The sequence below is a fragment of the Microcebus murinus genome, chromosome 19 (assembly GCF_040939455.1).
Source record: "Microcebus murinus isolate Inina chromosome 19, M.murinus_Inina_mat1.0, whole genome shotgun sequence".
Taxonomy (NCBI): domain Eukaryota; kingdom Metazoa; phylum Chordata; class Mammalia; order Primates; family Cheirogaleidae; genus Microcebus; species Microcebus murinus.
Window position 1 is genome coordinate 33,754,988 of NC_134122.1, and position 21,740 is coordinate 33,776,727.

General features: G+C 38.0%; 1 protein-coding gene and 1 long non-coding RNA gene across 3 annotated transcripts in view; both read left to right on the forward strand.

Moving 5' to 3' along the window:
- AUTS2 (activator of transcription and developmental regulator AUTS2) overlaps positions 1–21,740 on the forward strand; it is a 1,182,161-nt gene that overhangs the window by 73,600 nt on the left and 1,086,821 nt on the right. The window lies entirely within an intron of this gene.
- The window catches only part of LOC142862440 (uncharacterized), a 95,944-nt gene that overhangs the window by 32,057 nt on the left and 42,147 nt on the right, over positions 1–21,740 (forward strand). Inside the window, exon 2 of the long non-coding RNA XR_012913522.1 lies at positions 1–21,740. This exon is cut by the window's left edge and continues 13,138 nt beyond it; it is cut by the window's right edge and continues 42,147 nt beyond it. This is a non-coding gene — a long non-coding RNA (uncharacterized LOC142862440).

Sequence of the window (21,740 nt, forward strand, 5' to 3'; positions counted from 1 at the left end):
TAAAGGTGCTGTTGGATAAATCAGTTTATGTAGGAAATGGTGATTATCAAGGCATTTTGTTCTATTTCATTTCATTTTTGGTGTCATTCAGAATAATCTTTGAGGTGATTGGTATACAAAAACATGCACAGTGCAACAGTTAAAATAAGATGGGGAATTGGGGTAAAGGGAGTATGTATTAATACATACAGTAAAACCATGTTAAAGCTAATAGGCAGAAAACACACAGGATAGGGTAATATAGTAGGTGGAGATGGGTCACATATTTAGCTTCTCAGGGGGCTGAACAAAGAGGGAAATATTTAAAACTTTTCCTGAGAAATTTCCTCAATGGAGAGTTGAGGCCATGAACTCTTCAATATATCCATCAAAACAACAGTCGGCAGGTTCACTGGCTCAAGCCTGTAATCCCAGCACTCTCTGGGAGGGCACTGTGGTAGGATTGCTTGAGGCCAGCCTAGGCAAGAAAGTGAGTGAGACCTGGTCTCTAAAAGTCCTAGTTATGTGGGCAGATCGCTTGAGCCCAGGAGTTTGAGGCTGCACTTGAGCCTGAGAGACAGAGCAAGTCTCCATCTCCAAAAACATCCTCCCAAAAACCACACAGCAGTGACTTGTGAAACAGTTGTTTTTATATGGTCTATCAATGCAAATTTAATAATATTGAGACAAAGTGTGATTTTAGAGACAGAGTAACTATAAGGGGTCAAGATCATGTGTTCCACATAGGCAGCTCTGTGAAGCAGGCTTGAGCCAAGGACAACATTGAGAACATTTTGAGGAGAGGATAAGCTACTCGTCCTCCACAAATACTCTTTATTCGTGCTGGGAGGTGGCATCACTCTTTGAAAGGGTTACAGTGATTTGGCACAATTCATTGGCCAGAATCCTAGAGAGCCAGGGATGGCGATTAGCTGTGTTGAAAGCTAAGTGTCTTTCCTTTTGGCATCTTCTCTTTCTTGGTTCTGATTTGTCTGTTTCAAGGAAGGATTAGATACCTGAATTAATAATAGTTCTTTGCTGGAGAGGGCAGCTAAATCCCAGTTGTGATTTTTGGGCTCATCTATGCTGGGAACCACTGGGAATTTGTGGACTGCCAATAACTCATTTTATATTAGCTTTTGGGTGACCAGTTGGCTATTACTTCAATTCATAGCTAGTTCAGAGGGACTGAATTAAAACCCATCATGTTTCTAGAGTTTGTTCCTAGAATCAAGTTATTGGTAAATGCTTTCGATTAGGTAGTGCAGCTTAAGCCCTCTTGCCTACTTTTCTGATTCCCTGATGTTACTAGCACTAGATCCTCTTGAAAAAAAGTCCCTGGGAGGACTGTGTTTTTAGAAACAGGGATTGTATTCTGTACTTTAGTGGGACACAGAAGGAGACTATCTGGTTAAGGCAAGAGATTGTGGCACTAAAAAGGAAATTGGCAGACCTGTCTCTGATACTTTTAGTAAGTAAAGAAAGGAAGTGACAGGCTGGCTGGGGATTATATTAAAGGGAGCCGTGATCCTTGTATGACCTTACTCCCTGAACCTAGAAAGATGGTATGCCTACGTGGCAGTCTTTTTAGGGAGCTAAAGACAGACTTGTTCTGCTGTCAGTCACATATATTTAGGAGCCTAATAGACAGAAACCTGTTAAGAAATAATCATGGCTATTCTGGCTGATTGCATCCTTCATTTAGCCAGAAGCCAGCCTCACCAATCTCCACGGCCAAGTTTGTGTCCACACAGGTTGCTTGTCACAAGAGGGAAGATTCTCATTAAGAATTTGGTTCTATCTTGGTCTGTTTGGCTGAATGTTAAACAAAACAAGAATTTGGCTCTAAAATCAGATCAGAATAAGGCTATATTTGTGTTTCTGTTTATAGCCTGCATTTCTTATTGGTGGAAAGGTCTTATTATAATTATAGAGTAACTTTGCCAACTAATAGTACTGGGGTTTGATGTGGATTAGTTACAACAGAATTCACATCAACTTTTTGACATTAGTTTCTATTCCATCATATGCTTCTTATTCTTAGGCAAAAGGGGATTGATATGGATTATTATGCCAAGAATGAGAATCTGATACTGAAACCTAGAAGTCTAAAATAAGAAGCGTTTAGTGATTTTGTTTTGTTTGCTTTGGTTAGAGCATACTTTTCTTCATAGATGCTTTAAGTTCCCAAGTAAGTTTATAGTTTTTCTAAGTATATGTTTTCAGCATATTGCAAATATTTAATTTATGTGTTTACCATTTAACAACAGAGTGATAGAATGAGGAAGTTTTATTCCTGTTTTGTAAATGGAGAATCAAAGGCATACTTAGTGACATAGGGCATCCAGTGTGTCTGGGACAAGGCTGAAAAGAGTGCTACTTTGTCTCCCTGTTATTCTGTTCCTGTACTTATTGTTTATAAAACTTCAGTATGTGATAGTCCAAAAAAGAAATTTCATGAGTGGCTCCTGAAATAAACAAATAGATAAAATGTTTCCCAAATACCTGCCTTGGAGTTTGTATGTCTTCCATTTAGGCGGCCTCTGTTGAGAGGTTAAGAGCAGGGGTTCTCAAGTCTGACTGCCTGACTCTGGATGCTAGTCTGACATCTGAGGTGTGTGACCTTCTTTTGTCTGTGCTCATTGTCCTTGGCTGGGAAAGGGGTATGATTGGAGTCTATACCATGTTAATACATCAACACATCTAAATTATTTATAGGAATGCCTGAGACATTATAAACACTCAGTATCTGTTGGTTGTTGTTACTGTAATTTTTGTATTATTATTATGAGATGTATAACTTGCCTGGGAGGGGCATTTGATGGGTGGATGGATAGGTAATGAAGGCTGAGAATCTAATCAGTTAATTTTAATTTATTAGGCAAAAAGGAACCAAGTAAGATTGGGGGGCATAATGAAATCAGGTATTTGGTTACTTGAAGAGGATGAGCTGTTCTATCTCAGTTCCTCTAGTGTGGCCCATGTACTTTGATTTCAGGTCAGATGGCTAGGGAAAGAGTAGTTCAGTTGATTGCTCTGTGGGTGAGGCTGTGAGAGGGACAAGAATCAGAGTCAGGATAAAGTGTGTACTGCAGGGACAGATTCTGAAGACTGTGAACAACATTTGGAGGCCCAAATGTGTTTTAGTTGGTTGCATTTGTTACTATGTTAGTCTCAGAGTCTTTAACCCTCTGTCTGACAGTTGATAGTGGTGTAGGAATTTAATACAGGTAAAACTGGTCTGACCACAGTTTGCCCTTGATTGTACTTTCACTCTGCTTCTCTGTTCTGGGAATCTTACCAAATCAATAAGGAGTCTCTGGTAGCACTAACTCCTTTTAAATAGCCTATGTATGAGACCTCCTTTTTGTTCATGTGGCCTACTTCCTTGATGAGTAGCCAGCTTTGATGTTAGAACTTTTTAGAATTGTATAAAACTTGAATCTTGGTATTTGTTTATATTATTACCTTAAAAAAAGAAGAAAAAAATGAAACAAAACCTTCCAGTGTACCCTGGCTGTAAGACTAGTGAAACTTTGTAAAACTTAATAATAGATTCATCTGGACACTTAAATCTCTCTAGGACTTTGTCTTTCTGCATCCAGCAAAATACTGTACTTTGATTATTTCCCAGGATGGATTTGGTTGAGGTTTTAACTCTTGTACTCACAACCCCATGATGCATATATTTTTATGCATATGTTTTCACATTTTAGAGGATTGACATCATTTGGAAGACTAACAAACTTTGAAAGTTTGAGGAGAAAAGTTTCAATATTTTTATATTATAATTTTACAGACCATCCTTTTGCCTGTGGGAGGTATATTGGTAAACTGGAGGTAGATAGGAAGACTGAAAGGGAAGGCTAAACTTGCCATGGTCCCAATCTCTGCATACCTAAGAAATTGAGTCAGCAACTCCTGAATCTAGGATTTCAGTATTCAGAAATATCTCCAGTTATTCTGGAGGATGCTATAACATTCTAAAAATAAGAAATTATTTGCAGTCACATCAATGCGTAATATACCTCATAGCGTATTATTAATAGAAGGGAAGTGAAGCTTTGAGAAGTCAAACAAGCCAGTTGTACACCCTAGGACTATCTAGGAAAGCTTTTATAGAAATCTAAACCAGTATCCTGGGATGTTAGCACCCTGCCCAAACCTTTTTTCTTCCCTCCCTTCAGTTCACCTCCCTCTAATTCTTTATGCATTTGGATAGTTGTTGAGGAAAGGTAATGTTCTGGTTTGTGCTTTTAAAAAATGCTGATGTTACTAGAAGTGACCACACTGTAAACTGAGTCCTGAGCCACCTCTTGTAATTTTTCAGGTCTTGATCTGGGTGGAAATACTTCACAACTTGGTTGAAGTCAACTATATCAAGTTGTCTTGACTTAAGTCTGACTTAAGTAAGTCTGACAATTTAAATATTAGATTCGATCTCCCTCTCCCCTATGAAGAGAGTACTGCTGTTTAGCTTTAGCCACTTAGCCCTTCTTTGAGTCTCATAGGTTATGTGGCTCCCATGCTTATGTGTGTTTATAAATCTGTACTCCTTTCCTCCTGTTAGTTTGTCTGTTGTCAGTTTGTTAGGTAGATAGTGAGGGACTCCAGGTCTCCTAGAGACGAAAGTGGGTGCTGTTGCCCCCATCTTGATCCTACTTCGCCCTAATTCTCCTGATCCTACTTTGCCCTAATTCTCCATACCTGGGGAGGAGGGAACACCCTATGAATCTGCCAATCAGAACTTGGTGCACGAGCTGCAAAGAAATGCAGAGCACTTTGTAGCCCACAGGCCAAGCAGCATGGGTACCATAGAGTCCAGAAGGTGACGTAGAACCCACATGCGCAGTAAGACTCAGGTCATGCAGCTCGCCAGCTGTCCAATCAAAATGGTTGTGTGGTGACCTCTGAACCACGAGGGAGGTCCCAGTCTGGGCCCTATAAAACAAGATGCAGACCATAGCCAGCTTCTCTTTTTTGTGCCCCTCCTTCTGCTCTCCCTTTGCTGTGACAGTGGGTCCAGTTGTCATCTGTGGCATATGTATCATGCTCTGTAAACTTGTATCTTGCTCTTGCCCTATAATCCTCTCTTTCTCTCCTATATAAACCTCATGTTTGTGCTTGCCTAAAAAATAAATAAATAAATACATAAATAAATAAATAAATAAATAAATAAATATATATTAGATTTGTAAGACACTTGGTGTCTCTAGCAATATACTCATCTTGGAAGGAAAAAAGCTGAAAATAGAGAATGATTATTTTAAGTGTTCTATGGGAATCTTATTTCTCTCTTTAATTAATTTTTTACTAGACAGGATACCCGCTGTCCCCAAACCTAGGTTCTTATTTATTTGTGGAACTCTGCTTTCTTTCTTTTCTTTTCTTTTCTTTTCTTTTTTTTTTTAATATTCTGAAACTGTATTTTCTGATTATGTTTCATATGTGGCAGTAGATTTTCACGTAGAAGTGAAAAGGAAGTTCATTGTTTTTTCATGTGTAGATGCTTTCCAAGGACACACAATTTCTCATCATCCATTTTAATAATAAAAAAATCACAGTGGACAATTTTGGTTCCTGTTTATGGAGATGCCTTGAGAATTATCATCTGATAGAAGATTTCTCAAGAGGGATAGAAAATCTAGTCTATTTGGATGCCTTGTTAATGGAGCTTTATGAGATTAAGGACTTCTGAAGAAATATAGGCTGTCAGAGCTGATAGACTTTAAAGGGCCTCTGTATACCATTCTTACTTTATAAATAAGGAGAGCCAAAAGCCCAGAGAAATGAAGTTGCCCACTATTGAGATTTAGTTAGTGGATAAGTGAAGTACTTTGCCCTCTGTTGAGATTTAGTGGCCCCCTACTGGTTTCTGAGCTGTCCATCACTCTACCTTGACTAATAATGATAAATGATATTTCTGACAATGAAAACAAGTAGAAGTTTTCCAAGGTCTTCAAAGGAAAACACATTATATTATTAAAGCTCATGCTGAGTATCTTTTATTACATTCTGATTGTTTGAAAATTGGTTATTTGTATACTGTTGTAAAAACCACAGTGCTTAACTGGAAATCCCAGCATTTATTTATCCAGCCTTTGCCAGGTAGTAGTGAATATGTTCCTTTATGTAGGGCTAGAATGAGAAAGTTGTTGATTTGAAGAAAAGAGATGATATCTTGTCCTCAATAAGAAACCCACATGGATAAAAGGAGAAACCAAGACTTATTGTGGTTAAGGAAATTGTAAGGCTCAGATGGTGGTCTAATCTGGTTTTGAGTTTTGATTTTGAAGCCACCAGTTTTTATTTTGGTGTTTTTCAGATATTCTTATAGCCTTCCTGGGGAGATTTATTTTTTGGAGACATTGGTCACATTGTTTACTCCTCTAGGTTAAATGTACTAGGCCATCTGTTGTTAATTTTGTAGTTATTTAAATTCCATTCTTTGGATGGATTATAAACCCCAAAAGCAAACTTAGAGAGAAAAAGGAGCATTTGTAAGTTACGTAGCTTTGAGTCTGAATGGTGGTTTTTATAAATGAATTTTTCAAATGGGCTGAGATTCTATGCTGAGATTTGGGATCAGTAATTTAAACGGAGGGACATTTGCCAGTTGTCTGAGAAAGCCCACTTTGAGACCCTGAACAGTTCTTATTCCAAAACAAGTTCTTGGGGTGAACTGGCAGTGATATTGATAAATTGCTTTTAAAGTGCTTGAGGCTAAAGGACAATGATTTTGTAACACTCTTTCAGGTTCTCCAGCTGACCTATGAAATCTGAAAGAACTGATCTGGAAGGCCAGTATTCTTTTGGGCAGGCATAGGAAAAGCTTGTACCCTGCTTGATCCTTGTGCAGGCATTTCTTTCAGGAAGCTAGGACTGTGGGTCTTGTGGGCAAGAACAGAGACATTGAGAGCAGCACTACTGGCATTTTCACTCTCCTCTGATGCTGCACAGAATGTTTCAAGGGGAATCTGGAGTTATCCCTTAACTATCTACAGCCTTTTGAATTGACTTCTGGGTGTTACAGATGGTACCACTGTGTGTAAAAGCATGATATATATTCTGTTTGGATCTCAGCATCAAGTTTCTTTTTTCTAAATAATTTTATGGCAAGTGGTAGTTTCTCTGATTTGATTTCTGTTGCTAGTTGAACAAAAAAGATGACAAAGTGGGGTTATTACTTAACCAAATTGCCCCGTGTACAGATAAGCTGAACTGGTACTTTGCTTGGAGTTGGCCTGGAGTTTTCAGAAGCTCAATTATGGCCTTTATAAGGCTGTTCCTGGGGTTGCATTTCCAATGTCTCTCAACTTTTGTTCCTGTGGAAGGGAGGAAGTGGAGCTGTGACAGATATATTGCCAGATAGCATACAATAGCACACAAAATGAGAAAGACATGGCGTGAGCCATTCATGGAGACAGATTTACACTCCGTGCTGCCCTCAAACCATAGATCCATCTATTTCAGGGAAACAGCCTGCCCACTGTATTACATTTCAGACAGGGATGCAGCTTAGAAGAGAGATGCTGACTCCTTCTGTTTAGTCTTTGTCAATAGTGCTGCGCCATTTGCTGCAGTCAGTTACATTTGTGGGGATGGGAAAGTTTATTTGGCAAAGGAAAGTCAGTCTTTAGATTGGAAGTGGAAAAAGGAGAGATCAGGAGATAGTATTTGGCCATGCTATCGCTGTAGTGAAGTATATGTATATAATTTTGCTGTATTTTGTCTCCAGCCAGCTGTATTATCAGGCACTGGAAGTATTCCACTTACTTCACAACAAGAAAAACAAAGCTAGAGAGATTGTGATTGACCCAAGGCCAGAGTGTTTGATGCTCATGGTTTCTTTTTAGTTCTCTTCATAGGACTGTTTCCTGGAGTATGGCAGAGTTGACATGTGTGTCAGTGTCTTTCTTTGACAGTACATGGGGGAGAACAGTGATAGTGGTTAATAGCATGGATTCTGGAACCAGTCTGACAGGCCCAACCATGAACTAGCTGTATGCCTTTATATTCAGGCCCAACCATGAACTAGCTGCATGCCTCAGTTATCTTACCTGTAAAATGGGAAGTCTAGGTCTTACCTTATAAGATAGCTTTGAGAGTTGTTTAATTAATACATGTAAGGCACTTAGAACTAACTGTTCAGTAAATTGTAGCTATTATATTTTTTAAATGTGTGCTGATTTCATAGAAAATAAATGATGTGTGCTAGGATTACAGGCGTGAGCCACTGCACCAGGCCTACTGTTAATTCTTAATATTTGTCTCTCTTCAGTACAGTCATTTCAGAAATCTGATTTATATTTTGAAAATTAGCTAGTCTTTTCTAGCTAAGAAAAGGTGGGTAGATCTTTCATATGTCTGCCTTCTGGCAGGTAGCACCAGTGCTACAGTTACTTAGCTATTGGCAGTCCTGTTAATCAATACAAAGGCAGAAAGGGGAAGACTTATCTAGAAACAGATAAAGCCTCTGCTTGGAGAATCCTCAGGTCATGTTCAACAGATGATGGTGGACATGTTGTATGTGTCCTAAGTTTCATTTTTCCTAACTATAAAATGAAAGGCCTGGACCAGGGGATATTTAAGGACCCTCCATGCTTTAAGAGTCAGCTATCTGGAGACTGGAAGTAGCCCTGTAGGTTCTTATGGCATGATGAAGACCCTCTTTGAGGAGAATTGTTTTTAACAGCTGTGTGTCTTAGGGAGGAAGGAGCTTGGGGAGGTAATTGGATGGGCATTGGGGGAGCAATGCTTGGAGAAAGGAGAGACTAGTGAGGACGCTGTTTTAATAATCCACATGTAATGTGGACAACTTCTTCTGGAGTGCTTGAGGGTACTTGTACCCTGGGATAGGGCCAAGCCTTCGTCAGAAATGTCAACTGCCTTAGGCCCCTAGGAGCCTTCTCTGATGAGCCTGCTACCCTGGTTCATAGCCAAGAAGGAGGGACCGATAGATCCATACCCCCTTCTGTTTTTTTTGCTAGCTCTGTCTTCACACCCTGTTGCTGTTTATGTTTTTTGATGAATGATTAATTAGAAAAATAATCATTTGTAAATTGTGAGTGAACCAGACATTTGGCCCCGACTGTAGGGAAATGGTGCCTCTGAGCCGGGTATAGCTTACAGCCAGTACATCGGAGTTGCAATATTCCCAGACCAATGATGAATTTACATGAAGTTCCTTTTCAGCATGTTAATGACTGTTACAGCTGAGTAACTAGTGAAAAATAATAGCAAATGGGAAGAGTGAATATTTAATGCTTTTGTATCATTTTTAGCTTATTGCAAAATAATGCGTTTTGATTTAGGAATGGCATAAAAGTCTTAGAGTAGAGACAATGTTAGTTTGAGCTTTCTTCTTTTTCTTCTTTTCTTTGTATTTAGTTAAAAGGATAAAGTGAGTTGTTTTGCAGTAGATTTCAATAGCGGAGTGGTTTTTCTATAATTTTTAGGTTACAAGATGCTTCTTCCTGGCAGTTTGAATCTATATGTTTGGTCTGCATCATTGATTAAATGCCTGGTATCTACAGAGTCTTGTATTGTCTCTAAAATAATACAGCTCTCATCATGTTACTCTCCTGCTTAAAAACTTTATGACTCCCCCATGCTTCTAGTATGAAAGCTATACTCAATACCCTAGTTTTTTAAGGAAGGCCCTCTATGCTGTGAGGCCAGCCTCTTTTCCAGACTTACTACCTAAGGCAATTCCATGTGATCCCTTTGCTCAAGCCACAATGGTGACACCTTGTTTCTGCAACTTGCTGGAGGTTTTCTCACCTTTGCACCTGTGCTCAGATCATTTTGGGGCATGAAGTGACCTTGTCTTTTTCTCTATCTAAAGCCTCCTTATCCTCCAGGGTGCAGTTCTAGAAGTTTCTCTGACTACCCAGACTGGATGGGAGCTTGCTCATTTTGGAATATAAAGAGAATTGAAAGTGGCTCATAATTCTTTATTCCTTCCAGTTTGCCACCTTTCTACCTTAGGAATTCAGAATGAATCCTATTTTCCCCCTACTTCCTGTTTGGCCATCTTCTAATTCTAGACAAACTAAGTTATTGGTCCAGGTAAACAAGTTGTTGACTACAGAAATAGTTTTCTCATAGTGTTGAGAAAAAAAGACATAGGTTTACCCAAGGCATAACTTTCCTAATTGTGAAGAGATGTGAAAAATATAAGGTGATATTTTAATCATGAAGATCCATGGCCTTATAGCAAAAGGACCACAGATACTAGAATGGAAGACCTGGTCATTTTCTCCTCTAGGGTTTTAGAGAGGATTCATATTAGAAAGTAACTTCATTGTGTCTAAAAATAGAAACAAATCCTAACATGGATCAAAAAATGTAATAGGTATAGTTTTTGAGTTGATATTGAAATGATGATGAAAACAGTATGAGATCTGAAACTGGAGGTTCTTAACACTGGGTTCAGGGATCTCAAGAGTAGTATTTAAGAATAAGGAGAGGCCAGTGCAGCAGCTCATGCTTGTAATCCCAGTACTTTAGGAGGCTGAGACAGGAGAATTGCTTGAGCCCAGGAGTTTTTGAGGTTGCAGTGAGCTGTGATGATACCACTGCACTCTAGCCTGGGCAACAGAGTAAGACTCTGTCTCAAAAACAACAAAAAATTTTGCGAAATTTTCAGGGAGTCATAAGCAGTTTCAAAAAATGTACTCAATGTTATCCTTTATATATTTGAGAAACTTAAAAATTGCTATTTTAAAATATTAACCATATTAAGTAAGATTACAAATTGGTTTTGGCACAAGTATTAATGATTTGCGTATACTGTATAAAGGCTTCTAAGAATTAAGAAGCGTGACCAGGTTGCAAATTTTAATGTGTGTAATATCCTTCTATAGAGAATATCATAGCTTTTGTCAGACTCTTAACAGTAGTTCCGACCCAGAAAAGATTGAGAACCACTGGTCTTGAGTAGTGGTTTTCAACTTTTTTGGACTTAATCCATGTTAGTGGGACAGAAGCTCCTATAACATCCAACATAAGCAAATGTTAGTATGAGCCATATATGTATGATTCTGTTTTATAAAAGTGTTCCATAAGCTTAAACAAATGTGATTTAGTTATACTTTCCCTGATAGAAGATTACAAGTTATTTAGAGAGTATAAAATCACAGATGAGTAGTTACTGTACAGGTAAATTTTTGGGAGGTGGGCTTTAGCAGTAGGGTTTTGGATTCTTATTTTAACCATAACACATATGAGTCTCATTGGAAAATTAGAGGATTAAAATATAAATGCTGTAAATATGTACCACTGCATATTGTGAGATTAAAGCAGGTAATCTTCAACAAATTAAGTTTTTAATGTTGAAATTTAAATTTAAAAAACAGGAATAGCAGCATTGTAAATTTTGATTGACTTAAGACCACATAGATATTATGGTGATTATAAATCATCCTTCTGGAGAATTGTATGACTTCAGAGAGTTCCAAGTGTTGGTATGTGTGAGTGCATAGTAGGCACTTTGCAGAATTGTCTAGTATCGTGAGTTTTTGGTAAACTAGTTCCCAGTTCATACACTCTGCTAACTTGCTGATATTATTAATAATTTATCAACACAAGATTTTTTAGGATCCCCAACTCACTTATTAGGCAATTGGCAAGTAGCTCTTGGTCATATTAAAGAAACAAATATCTGTGGAATTGCACATGTGGTTACCAGTTGTTCTAGAACCCTACTTTAAGAAACACTAGTCTCCTGATCAATTTATAGGTAAATCATATTAGACATTTTGAGTAGGATTAATACCAGGAAACTATCTATAAATGGTGTCTGTCTGTCTGTCTCTCAAATGATTAGCCTAAATGCTTCTGATAACCAGAGATACCTTTTCTTTTTAAATACCATTTTATTTACCAACCCTCTTAAACCTGGCTCTGAAGTTAAGATCAGCAGCTGTGTGTGAATAATTTTTTTCCTTCTCCTTTGCTATGCTTTTCCTATCAAATTGAAATGCCCTGGCACTTTCTTCCCTTTTTGAAAACACAAAAGAGGATTAGGTCATATAATGGACTATTTATGTGTCAAATTAAACGGTTTACTCTGAGGCTGTTTTTGAGTTATGTGAGCAGTAAAAATATGTATTAAGCTGCCAAGGCTTTTAAAAAATGCATATTATTTAGCTGATAGCCTGTAACAGTCTGATGGACCCATAATGGTGTTTTGAGTAAATATGCATTTGAACAATTTATGAAATTTATGTTTACATGTGTATTAAATAGCCTGGGTAGGGAGTGACCAAAAGTTATTACCAGTTGACAGCTGCTGTCTGGTGACCAATTTGAAATGAATTGGTGGATTCCCTTCAGTGTGGCATAAACAGGTTTCCCTGTCAGGGGAGCAGACTGTATAATCATTAGTGTGTGGGGCCTCAGCTCTGGAGGCCTGTATGTTGGTTGAATGAGGCACTGGAGTAAAATGTCTCAACTCCATAATGATAAACCTTAGATTCACATTTGTGATCTATTTTATTTTGTACCTGGAAATTTATAATTATGTTCACAAAATACAGGCTGTATATAACAACATACTTTGTTTTGGGAAGAAGGTCCATGATTCTTTTTTTCTTCCTCCTTTTTTTAATTAAAAAAAATTTTTTTTTAAAGACATGGTCTCACTGTCTTGCCCTGACTGGTGTTGGACTCCTGGCCTCAGGTGATCCTCCTACCCTCTGCCTCCCAAGTATCTGGGACTGCAAGCTCAAGTCACCACTTTTGGCTTTTTTTTCTTAAATTAACACATAACAAACAATTGTACATATTTATGAGGTACATAGTGATGTTTTGATGTGTGTAATATATAGTGATCAAGTCACGGTAATTAGCAATATCCATCATCTTGAACATTTATCATTTCTTTGTGTTGGGTACATTCAGTATTCTCCTTCTAGCTATTTGAAACTATATATAATATTATTCTTAACTATAGTCATCCCACAGGGCTATAGAACACTAGAACTTACTCCTCCTATCTAGGTATTATTTTGTATTCTTTAACAAATCTCTTCCTATCATCCCTTCTCCCCATGTTTATTTCTTTGCAGTCTACTCTCTGGTGCAATGATCTTGGAAATTTTTATGGTCATGTGTCCCTGTCAATAATACATATTTTAGGCCGGGTGTGGTAGCTCATGCCTGTAGTCCTAGCACTTTGGGAGGCTGAGGCGGGAGGATCACTTGAGCTTAGAAGTTCAAGACCAGCCTGAGCAAGAGTAAGACCCCGTCTCTACTAAAAATAGAAAAAATTGGCCAGGCAACTAAAAATAGGAGCAAAAAAATTAGCTGAGTGTGGTGGTGAGTGCCTATAGTCCCAGCTACTGGGGAGGTTTAGGCAGGAAGATTGCTTGAGCACAGGAATTCGAGGTTGCTATTAGCTAGGCTGAAGCCATGGCATTCTAGCCTGGGCAACAGAGCAAGACTCTGTGTAAAAAAAATAAATAAAATAAAATAATACATATTTTTGTATTTGTACAGTTCTAAGTTGTATAGATATTTAAACATGTAAAGCTTACTCCAAAATTAAGAGTTTAAAGGGTTGAGATAAACAATAAGTATACTTATTAATTTTTGATCTGATTTTGAATCCTCTTTGGCACTCCTTGATATACACAGACCTTGCATTGGCAGTCAAGACCAGTGTCTTGAATCCTTTGTGTAGTGGAAAGGGCATTATGGATTGTAAAGTCATTCATAAAATTGGATAAGTCATTCAACTACCTTGATCTCTAACTTTTCATTTGTAGAATATGGATCTCTGCCTGAGGATTCATAAGGATTACTGATAGTAAACGACAGGGGTCCACTTTAACCCTGGCCACAAAATCACTTCCTCAGAGAGGCTTACTGTGACCTAAAGTAGCTCCTCTCTCTTCTTCATAATCATTCTGACTTCTATTTAAAACAACTTTTACCAGGGCTCTACCAGTTTAGAAGCTTTGTGAGGGGAGCTTTTTTTGGTTAATTTTAATTTATTCTGTTCACTGTTGCATCAGTGCATGCATATACATAGTAAGTACTCAATAAATATTAGATGAAATTTGAATGTTGGTCACTTAGTGGTTAATAGGTATTGTTAATGCTTTCATTGAGTGCCTTGCATCTAGTTGGTTCTCTAGGATAGAAGGAATAATTCTCCATGTATGAATTTCTCTCAGTGGGATCCAAGGTGGGAGGTGGTGTTTTTGTAGAGAGGATAGATTTGTTTTTTCCCATTACAGCCAGCATGTATCAGGCATAAAGAAGTTTGACATGAAGTCTTTGGCTATGGATCTGAGCCAAATAAACTGATCCCTGTGTGGTTCAGATGGCTCACCTTGCCCTTATTAGCTCCCTACCTTTGCCCACTGTGGCATCCAGCTGAGAACTTTGATGGGGCCAGTGCTGACAGGGGCCATGTGTGTGTGCCTTCAGGCGTGAGGAGGAGTAGCACTGACAGTGACCCTCTGGCCTACTAGGAGAATACCTCTGACCTCTGACAAAACTGCCCCTTGCTCAAAAGCACACAACTGAGGTGTCCTATGCCTATTCTGGATCTGTAGAGAAAACAAACATAAGTTTTTGCATGGTTGACAAAGAGGACTGGAGAGGAAAGAACCACACCTTTGGAACACTTTGGTGGCTCTGAAATGAGTTGTTTTAGAAACACTTATCATGTTTAAGGCCACACTTCTGATAGGGCTGTGAAATAAAGGCATATGAAGTGCTTTCCACTGTTGCTCTGGGAACATACTTGTGTGGTGATTTGATTGGAGAAATGAATGAATATGAGGTTGGGGAGTCCTTACATGTATGAAACAACGTATATGTAGTTTCATAGCCTGCAAGCATTAAAAAGTAGCATTTATTGTATCATTATTTCTTTCAACTTGGTTCTTATCTGTTGTCTCTTCAGTTGATGGAGAGTTATACTCAGCTTTTTCTGTGGGGAGATGGAGAAGTATTATCTGGGGTAAGCTGATATTGCTCCTGAACTTGACTATTTTAAAGGATTATGATAGACAGCCAATCTGGGCCATGTTGTGGATGAGGGTTGGGGGATGTCTTTTTCTCTTCTGGTCTACATTTTCTAACAACCCACTTGTCAAGGGGGTTTTATGCTGTTCAGAGTGAGCTAAGAATGTGCTCAGGCACGTAATAAATTAGCTCTATTTTTCAAGCTACCATGAAAACATAAATATAACAGTCTTCTAAAACCCTTCTAGGTTCCAGCTTTCAAGAGCTAGGTGAGGAATGCACTGCTGGAAAGACCTGTTTTTAAAGATGATCTCCCTCAATATTAATTTTCAAACATTAAAACTTTCCTCACTTTAACTTTGAGACAAGGATCTTTCATGGCATTTTAAAGTGTCATGGTAGATGGAAATAATGAGGAAACAGTGACTCCATGAAAAGAATGAGAGGTTTGGCGTTGGTTGTATAAACCTTATTAAAAACTGACTCTGCCACTAATTATCTGTGCTGTTATGAGTTACTTATGCTCCATGAGCCTCAGTTTCTTCATCTGTATGATGAGGATTATAGTTATTTCTTACTGTTGGGGAGATTTGAGCAACATAATGTGAAAACATCTGTCAGTGCCTGGTGTATTTTGGACATTCAGTAAATCTTAGCAGCCCATTTCCTCCTTTTGGGGGAAAAGTCACAGGACATTTTGGGCAAATAGTCGAAGTACTTGGTACCAAAAGAAAATTTAACTCATGCCATGACAGGTTTTTTTGTATAAGCATGGGTTTCTGGAAATGAAAAGAGGATAATTTTTTTCTCTTGGCCATTTGGGTTAGCAGAGCTTTTCTTGGCGTTTGAAAACTACTAAAAAGGACTAATTTGTTGCTTCTGGATGTATGTATTATTATTTTTTTTCCAGCATATTATGGGGGTACAGATTTTAAGGTTTCAATAAATGCCCTTTCCCCCCTCTCCCCACAAGTCTGAGTTTCTAGCATGACCATCCCCCAGATGGTGCACATCTCACTCATTATGTATGTATATACCGCCACCCTCCCCACTCCCACCTGCCCAGTACCCTATTACTGTAGTACCTATTACTGTAGTACCTATGTGTCCACTTAGGTGCTGCTCAGTTAATACCAGTTTGCTGGTGAGTATATGTGGAGCTTGTTTTTCCATTCTTGGGATACTTCACTTAATAGTATGGGTTCCAGCTCTAACCAGGAAAATATAAGATGTGCAATATCACTGTTGTTTCTTAGAACTATGAAACACTGAGGAAGAAAATAGCAGAGGATGGAAACAGATGGAAATCCATACCATGCTTGTGGATTGGTAGACTCAACATCATTAAAATGTCTATACTACCCAAACTGATCTACAGATTCAATGCAATACCTATTAAAATCCCATCAGCATTCTTCACAGATACAGAAAAAAAAATTTTACGCTTTGTATGGAACCAAAGAAGACCCCAAATATCAAAAGCAATTCTAGGCAACAAAAACAAAATGGGAGGTATTAATATGCCAGATATCAAACTATACTACAAAGCTGTAGTAATTGAATCAATCTGGTATTGGCACAAAAATAGGAATATTGACCAGTAGAACAGATCTGAGAATCCTGATATAAAACCGTCATCATATAGCCATCTAATAAGCAGACAAAAACATACGCTGAGGAAAAGAATCCCTTTTCAATAAATGGTGCTGGGAAAACTGGATGGCCACTTGTAGAAGGCTAAAGCAGGACCCACACCTTTCGCCTCTCACAAAGATCAACTCACGCTGGATAACAGACTTAAACCTAATGTATGAAACTATTACAATTCTAGAGGAAAATGTTGGAAACACTCTCCTAGACATCAGTCTAGGCAAAGAGTTTATGAAGAAGTCCCCAAAGACAATCACAGCAGCAACAAAAATAAATAAATGGGACATGATCAAACTACGAAGCTTCTGTACAGCCAAAGAAACAGTCATGAAAATAAACAGACAACCTACAGAATGGGAGAAAATTTTTGCATTCTACGCATCTGATAAGGGGCTGATAACTAGAATATACTTAGAACTCATGAAAATCAGCAAGAAAAAATCAAATAACCCTATTAAAAAGTGGACAAAGGACTTGAACAGAAACTTTTCTAAAGAAGACAGAAGAATGGCCAACAAACATATGAAAAAATGTTCAACATCTCTAATCATCAGGGCAATGCAAATCAAAACCACAATGAGATATCATTTAACTCCAGTGAGAATGGCCTTTATCAAAAAATCTCCAAACCATAAATGCTGGCATGGATGCGCAGAGAGAGGAACACTCCTACACTGCTGGTGGGACTGCAAACTAGTTCAACATCTGTGGAAAGCAATATGGAGATATCTTAAAGCGATACAAGTGGATCTACCATTTGATCCAGCAATCCCATTACTGGGCATCTACCCAAAAGATCCAATGACACTCTACAGAAAAGACCTGCACTTGAATGTTTATAGTAGCACAATTCATAATTGCAAGGCTGTGGAAACAGCCCAAGTGCCCATGAATCCAAGAATGGATTAATAAAATGTGGTATATGTATTCAGCTCTATTCAGCTCTAAGAAACTATTCAGCTCTAAGAAACAACGGTGTGTATTATTTTTGACTGTTAATGTACTTGATTACTTTTTGTAGGGACTGGAACCTTTTCTCTTACGCTTAAGATTCCTGTAATTTCATGTGCTCATCCAGCTGGGATTTGTATTTCATAGAACCAGGGAGTATTAGAGGTAGAAAAGATGCTCCAGTGTAATCTCTCTCAGAAGAAGTAAAAGACTTAGAGAATTTGGGACTTGCTCAAAGTTGTACAGTTAGTCAGTGACAAAGCCGGAATTGCAACAGATTTGATTTCCGCAACATTGCTTTAGTCTGGTGGTTCTCAGAGCATGGTTAGTGGACCAGCAGCATCACTTAGAAATGTACTAGATATGCAAATTCAGCCTCCTCCCTTCCCCCAACTTTAATAAGCCCTCCAGGGAGATTCTGATGCCTGCTAAAGCTTGGGAACTACTACTCTGGTCTTTACACTATTTGGCTGAGAGATGGAAGGATCCAAGAGGATTTCCTGAATTTCATGGGCAGCATTAGATCTTCATTTTACCTTTCAAATATTTCCTGCCATTTAGATGTCTCTCTTGAAACAGTTCCAACTTGTGTTGACGGTTTCCTTAGACTTGTGTGTGATTGTTGCTGGCGTAGTTAAGTGAATCTGATATTTATTGCTCATTTACTCCCAGCTACCATGTACTAGGTCTGAAATTTGTCCCTTAAAAACAAATAGAGATTTCTGGGTCTCACTCTTAAGAGATTCTGATTCAATGAGGTGAATATGAAGAATCTTTAATTTTTGTAAGTTCTCAAGGTTATTTTTATGCCCAGCTATGTTTGGGGGGAAAACTGCATTACGGAAGCAAAGAATGGAACACTAGTCAAACTCTTTAGGTTTTCATAAGTGGTACATCTGGCCTTTATTGTTCTGTATTTGGGTGCTCAGCAGATGGGAATTATCTAAAAAAAGTAATTATAGTTGTAAATGCCAACTCTGTAAGTTGAAAGTAGATTGAAATCCATTATTTAATAAGGTGCCCTTACTATTTATAGTTTCAGTATAGATATGGCAGTGAGAGATAAAATTACTTTTCCTTGCTTTTCAAAAAGACAGATACCTTTGAAATAAAGAGTAAATGAGGTTTAAAATATGTACTGTTTTGTAAAGGAGGAAAATCCTATGGGAACATTTTAGGTATTTCCAGAAATGGGTATTCTGTGAAAGAGAAAGTGGTAGCCTATGTTTTGTCATATATACATATCATTTGTTTAGTTAAAATATATTAACAAAAGAACAATTATAATATTTTCAGGTTGACAAAACAGATGAAATACTGTTTACTTTTTAGCTTAATTATTTTTTAGTTTATTTATTTATTTTTTAGCTTAATAAAATAGAAAACAAAACACAAAACACATCAACAGTTCGGAAAATCCTAGTCTGATGTTTGATTAGGAATTAGGTCTTGATTTAGATGAATTTAATGGTATTTGAGTCAGATCCAGCTAAACAGTATGCTTTTTAACACTCATTTTACAAACAAATTAACAAAGATATTTAAGTGGACAAATATTAACATCAAATTAAAAAATCTAATTTAAAACTAGTTGGATAGTAGAGAGTAATAGATATGGTGTTATTTGTAATATTTTGTCATACCTGCTCTTTGAACATTTTTGTTTTAATGAAGAATTAAAAATATTGGGATCCCATCCTCATTGATGGAATAAATGTAACAGGTTTTCACCAAAATTACTCTAATTTTGAATTTCTTGAAATTGAATATGGAAGTTAGATAGTAGATAGGCTTTTTTTTTTTTTTTGAATCACAATTTTTAAGCGTGGTTTCTCTGTCAGCAGCTTCTGTGTTGTGGGAATACTGAAGAAAGGGCCTTCTTAACTCTGGAGAATTGCTTGTTTTCAGTCTACAAATAAGAGGAGACCTCCCTGGCATTTTTGTCTTCTGGGCCCTGGATAAAAATATATTATTACCAAGCCAACAATAATTTTTAAAAATTGCTGCCCCTTGAATATCTGAACATATCCCTGGATGCACATTCATCTGTCAGATCAAGGGTGAGAATTCATTTTTTGGGGGGGGGGGTGGTGGTGGAGACAGACAGAGTCTTGCTCTGTCACCTGGGCAAGAGTACCCTTGCATCAGCCTAGATCACAGCAACCTCAAACTCCTGGGCTCAGGTGATCCTCTTGCTTCAGCCTCTTGAGTAACTGGGACTACAGGTCTACACCTCCTGAGTAGCTGGGACTACACCACCACGCCTGGCTAATTTTTTCTATTTTTAGTAGAGATTGGGTCTCATTGTTGCTTAGGCTGGTCTCTTAACTCTTCAAGCAATCAAGTGTTCCTCCTGCTTCAGCCTCCCAGAGTACTAGGATTACAGGTGTGAGCCACCGTGCCCTCCTGAGAATTCACTTTTGTTAGTACGCTTTCTTTAGCCTCAAGGACAAGTTTAGTTTTGCTCTTAAGACAGAGAAACTTGCTGCCTCTAGAAGCCTAAAGTGAACCTCAGTGGACCTCTGTTCTTTCCTTTTTAGTTGGGTCACCCTACTTTAGGGAAAGAAAGGCCAAGAAACTGAGAACTACCTCCCCAGATGGATTTCCTTTGTAACATCATCCTTAATACCTGCCAAGAGTGTCTGTGCTGTGCAGCTTTCCCTTAAAAACAGATCCCAGTTAGGGTATAGAATTTTTTTAAGACACAAGGTATAGAATTATTTTCAGAATAGCAGCAGGGTACTTAAGCTCATTGTTGACATGTTATTGATGTTTCCATGTGAAAAAATTATTCTTCACTCTTTAAACACTCTGAATATCTATACCCACTTACCTAGATATGCTCTTTACAAACACCAGAAGATAACCTGGGATTCTCCAGAAGGCTTGTGTAACCATGCACAGATTGGTGGAGAATGAGATCTTTCCTGAATGTCTTTTAATTGTTTCAATTGGAGATGAATGCAGAGTGACCTCCATTTTGCCCCAAGAGCCTGACCTTCTTGTCAGTTTGTGTAACATTAATTTTCTAATGTGTTCTGGTCAGTTCCGTAAAAAGATTTTTTACGGAACTGTTGGCTTGACTTTTATATTTTCATTAGTAAAATATATATGTCTGTGCTGTGAGTGGAGAGAACTAGATTAATAAAAACCATGGAACCATCATGGCATATGTAATTAATTAATACTACCAGAATAGCTGGCCCATCATTATGTGTAAACTTACTTCCAAACATCTAAACCATGTTTAGAGTTATCTTAGTCAGTTGTCTGACTTCTGAGGGTAAATTAGGAAGCTGTAGCGTATATGTATATATAGAAACTGTTGGGCAGTGTTTCTTAAACTTTAGTTTGCATTAAATCACCTGCAGACCTTATTAAAACACAGATTGCTAGACCTCATTCACAGTTTCTAATTCAGTATGCCTGGGTGGGAGCTGAAAATTTGCCTTTCTAACGTGATGCTGATGCTGCTGGTCCAGGGACCTTACCCTGAGAATCACTGCTTTAGGATATAAATCTCATGCTCTCCTTTGCCAAGGGAAAAGGACCTGGATTGCAGAAGCTTCCCTTTCTTTTCTCAGAAACAATGCCTCTTCTAAGCAGACATCCAACAACTATTTATATACTGTATTCATGGTTCCAATCACTGAGTAAGATGCACTGGGGATAAATAAAATGGTCTCTGTCCTTGGGGAAATAACAGTTGTGGGGAGATTAAAATAAGAAACACAGCAATTGCGATCCCATATGATAAGTGTTGCAGTGGAGATGTACAGGTAGGCTTACTAGGTATGCTGAGGTGTGGTCTAAGCTTTTTCTCAAACTATCTCAGATTTGTACTGATCGAATAAGTGAAAGAAAATGAATGTTCTGCAGCTAAGCATTTTGTTAACTCTCAGATCAGTTTTCTCTCTTCTTTGACTTCTTAAACTATATATTTAAACTCTCCAGAATTGGTGTTGTCAGCTTTCGACCCCAGCTTTTGTGGAAGAGTCTTTTCTCCTTTTCCTTTTACATTTTGAAAGTACAATTTCAGACATTGTCCACTGTGGCAACAGGATTTGTAACAAGACCAAGTTAAGTGATCTTGGTTGAACTGATTTATGAGACAGCTTCAAAAAATTCATGAGGTACAAGGGGAACTTTCTGTAGCGGGATTAGCATGCCACTTTTCT